General features: G+C 43.3%; 1 non-coding gene across 1 annotated transcript; it reads right to left on the reverse strand.

Annotated features, from left to right (window-relative positions):
- Positions 1 to 3710: 3710 nt before the first annotated feature.
- Positions 3711 to 3762, reverse strand: LOC139548671 (U7 small nuclear RNA). The gene has a single exon (XR_011669759.1). It is a non-coding gene; the product is annotated as a U7 small nuclear RNA (small nuclear RNA).
- Positions 3763 to 4306: the final 544 nt, after the last annotated feature.

A 4306-nucleotide genomic window follows, 5' to 3' on the forward strand; every position in this document is an offset into this window, starting at 1 on the left:
CTTGATGAAAACATGCTCCAGAGTGCTCATAAACTCAGACTGGGCCGAAGGGTCACCTTCCAACAGGACAACGACCCTAAGCACACAGCCAAGACAAGGAGTGGCTTCGGGACAAGTCTCTGAATGTCCTTGAGTGGCTCAGCCAGAGCCCGGACTTGAACCCAATCAAAAATCTCTGGGGTGACCCGAAAATAGCTGTGCATTAACGCTCCCCATCCAACACGACAGAAGTGGAGAGGATCTGCAGAGAAGAATGTGAGAAACTCCCCAAATACAGGTGTGCCGAGCTTATAGTGTCATACCCAAGAAGACTCGATGCTGTAATCACTGTCAAAGGTGCTTCAACAAAGTACTGAGTAAATAGTCTGAATACTTATGGAAATGTGATATTTACGTTTTTCATTTTCATTTTCATTTAATAAATTAGTGGAAAAAATTAAAACCTGTTTTTTCTTTTTAGTACGTGGTATTGTGTGTAGATTTATGATGGGAAAAAACGGTTTCATCCGTTTTAGAATAAAGCTGTAACATAACAAAATGTGGAAAAAGTCAAAGGGTCTGAATACTTTCCCGAAATGCACTGTATGTCTGGCGTGTAGCAATGCTGCTTTTTGCATAATGCTTACCCGTGAATGGGCTTCTATGTACTGTGTCGTCAGGTTTATGTAAATAATGTCATGAGGTGTGTACAGTAAAATACATCATGTGATAGATTGATTTGATTTATTTAGTGATTTAGGGAGCCATTTAATGGTATGAGATAATGTATGTGTTTCAGCCCACACGGAAGGGAGGTAGTGACACACTACCCATGCATGATGATAACTTATTAACCATGTTTGGCTCTCTTGTGTGTGTGTGTGTGTGTGTGTGTGTGTGTGTGTGTGTGTGTGTGTGTGTGTGTGTGTGTGTGTGTGTGTGTGTGTGTGTGTGTGTGTGTGTGTGTGTGTGTGTGTGTGTGTGTGTGTGTGTGTGTGCGTGTGTGCGTGCGTGCGTGCGTGAGTGAGTGTGATTGTTTCCCTCCAGGCTTTGCTATCTGCTACGCAGAGTTAAACCCCATCTGCTGTGCTCAGTCCTTAGGTCAGTCTCAGCTGTTGATGCCCCTATGGACGCCCCCTAACCCCCCTAGCCAGGTCAGCTAGGGGCGCCACAATGCCAACTCAACACAGCCCAGGAGTCCACAGTCTAGGTCCTGTCATGGTCAGAGGAGCTTTGGAGGCCCAACCTGGGCAGAACATCTCCAGAGACTAGAGTCCAGAGGTACTACAGCACGCTGTATTCTGTTCTGGAGATCCCAGACCAGGTCAGTTTAGCCAAGTCATCGCCTGGAGACTCCAGACCAGGTCAGCTTAACCAAGTCATCCCCTGGAGATTCCAGACCAGGTCAGTTTAGCCAAGTCATCCCCTGGAGACTCCAGACCAGGTCAGTTTAGCCAAGTCATCGCCTGGAGACTCCAGACCAGGTCAGTTTAGCCAAGTCATCGCCTGGAGACTCCAGACCAGGGCACACACTCAGATGCCAGACTTAGGGCAATTTCTAATATATTTCATTCAATCTATGGACACTTAACACCTTCAGATTGGTTTGAAATCATACAGTACTTCACGGCCTGACATTCGGAATGAGATGAAAAGGCTCAGTGTTCACTCAGTACCCATCATATAGACACTAAAGGAAATGTCAGCGTCATAACATCAAAGAGAGACTCATTCCCTCTGTCAATCAGACTATTTAACCTGAGAAAGCTTCCACAGCCCCCCCACTGGGCACACACTGGTTGAATCAACGTTGTTTCCACGTCACTTCAATGAAATGTCATTGAACCAACGTGGAGTAGACGTTAAACGAACGTCTGTGCCCAATGGGCTCCTTCAGTCCATAGTGAACAGTTATCCACATAGGACAGTCGTGTATAAAAGCATTCAGGAGATTAAAGAGAACCTGTCCATCACAATATACTCTACTTTAGTTGAGGTGAACTAATCCTTATGAATACGAAGTTATTTAATGCCACAATAGAGTCCCACTCCCCCTGTCTTCGCTACATGTCTGATTTAAACTTGACGGAGTACATTATGTAGATTTACTATAAAAAAATACACTTGGTTTTCATAAAAGCATTTTGCTGTCTCACTAGAGGGGAAAAATGTATATGAAAAATACATTATTTAAATGAAGTAAGAACTGTTTTCTTTGCTTAATATTGATATTTTTTTCCATCTTAAAGGTCAGGTCACTTTAGTTCTAGTTGAGTACGTTGTCATTTCTCAGAACCATTCCATCCTACATCCTCTCCCCCTTTCTCTCCTTCCTCCATCCTCTCCCCCTTTCTCTCCTTCCTCCATCCTCTCCCTCTTTCTTTCTCTCCTTCCTCCATCCTCTCTCCCTTTCTCTCCTTCCTCAATCCTCTCCCCCTTTCTTTCTCCCCATCCTCCATCCTCTCCCTCTTTCTCTCCTTCCTCCATCTTCTCCCTCTTTCTCTCCTTCCTCCATCCTCTCCCCCTTTCTCTCCTTCCTCCATCCTCTCCCCCTTTCTTTCCATCCTCCATCCTCTCCCCCTTTCTCTTCATCATCCATCCTCTCCCCCTTTCTCTCCTTCCTCCATACTCTCCTTCTTTCTCTCCTTCCTCCATCCTCTCCCTCTTTCTCTCCTTCCTCCATCCTCTACCTCTTTCTTTCTCTCCATCCTCCATCCTCTCCCCACCTTTCTCTCCTTCCTCCATCCTCTACCTCTTTCTTTCTCTCCATCCTCCATCCTCTCCCCACCTTTCTCTCCATCCTCCGTCCTCTCCCCCTTTCTTTCTCTCCATCCTCTCCCCCTTTCTTTCTCGCCATCCTCCATCCTCTCCCCTCTTTCTTTCTCTCCTTCCTCCGTCCTCTCCATCCTCACCCCCCTTTCTCTCCATCCTCCATCCTCTCAACTCTGTCATTCTGCTCATTGTAAAGCTTTAGATAAAAACAGCAGGCCACTAAGAGAGGGAAGGATGGAACGATGGATGGGAGTGGAGAGGATGAGGAAAGGAAGATTGAGTCCCTGATGGGTAAGATGTGGACTTCCCCTCTGGCATGGCTCTTGACCTTGGTCGCTCCTGAAAGGCTGAACGGTTAGGAATATTTCATGTGGGAAATTGGAATATTTGGGATGTTAAAAATGCAGAGGTTGGAATGGTTGGTGGATGTCAGCATTAGGAACAAGGGAAAGTGAAGGAAAGGCATGCAATGGTTGGTGGATGTCAGCATTAGGAACAAGGGAAAGTGAAGGAAAGGCATGTCATTACTCACAGACCTACCACATATCATCATACTCACATAGGCATACAGAAATACTATAGTATACTATGGTATACTGTAAATATTATAGTATTCAGTGTAGTGTTTTTGCGGACTAAAGTCTACAAAAACACTACATTGAATACTGTAGTATTTACAGTTAACTACAGTATAAATACTGTAGTAAAATAAAACTTTAGTATGTACTACAGTAATTTATGTTGTGTTTTTGCAGATTGTCATACACTGTAGTATTTAATGTAGTGATATTTATGCACATTGGCTCATTCATCCCCCTCCTCTCCCCTGTAACTATTTCCCAGGTCTATGCTGCAAATGAGAACGTGTTCTCAGTCAACTTACCTGGTAAAATAATGGATAAATAAAAAATAAAAAATTGACTATAGTGTTTTTGCTTGATTATCTTTGACATAGAAGTTAAGGCTTTCTCCTTCAGAAAACCTACTGGAGAAACACTACAAGAGCCTCTTTTCCATTACCTGTAGTATTTAGTAGGAGAGAAGTTAAAATAGTAATTTAAAAAGTATAAAGAACTGTTTGTAGATGCCAATAGTCAGCAACATTTAATAAGTGTGTGGGGGGGGGGTACAGACCCGGATTAATGTAAGGGTTGTGGGTAGGGGATGTATTGTGTCACATCTTAATTGGGGTTATCCTGTGTCTATACAGCAAGTTAGGTATGCTGATGTTGTGTGGGATGTGAGGTTGTGTTTGTATCACTCTGGCTTTGACTGGAGAATGATTGAGAATGAGGTATTTTGGTGGCCTATTGTGCTTCTTGTACTGTCTTCTTGAGTGATGGGTTGTGGAATGCTTTGTTTTGATATGTCTGTCCTATTACTATGATTACGACTATTATTATCATTATGATGATGATGATTATTATTATTATGATTATTATTATTGCTTGACTGTTGGATGTTTAAGTTGGTGATGTGTATAATTGGAGGTAATCTGAATGCCAGTTGTATTGCTCGATTCTGGATTCTTTGCAGTCGGTTAATTTGTGGTGTG

The sequence above is a fragment of the Salvelinus alpinus genome, chromosome 21, assembly GCF_045679555.1.
Source record: "Salvelinus alpinus chromosome 21, SLU_Salpinus.1, whole genome shotgun sequence".
NCBI classification, from domain to species: Eukaryota; Metazoa; Chordata; class Actinopteri; order Salmoniformes; family Salmonidae; genus Salvelinus; species Salvelinus alpinus.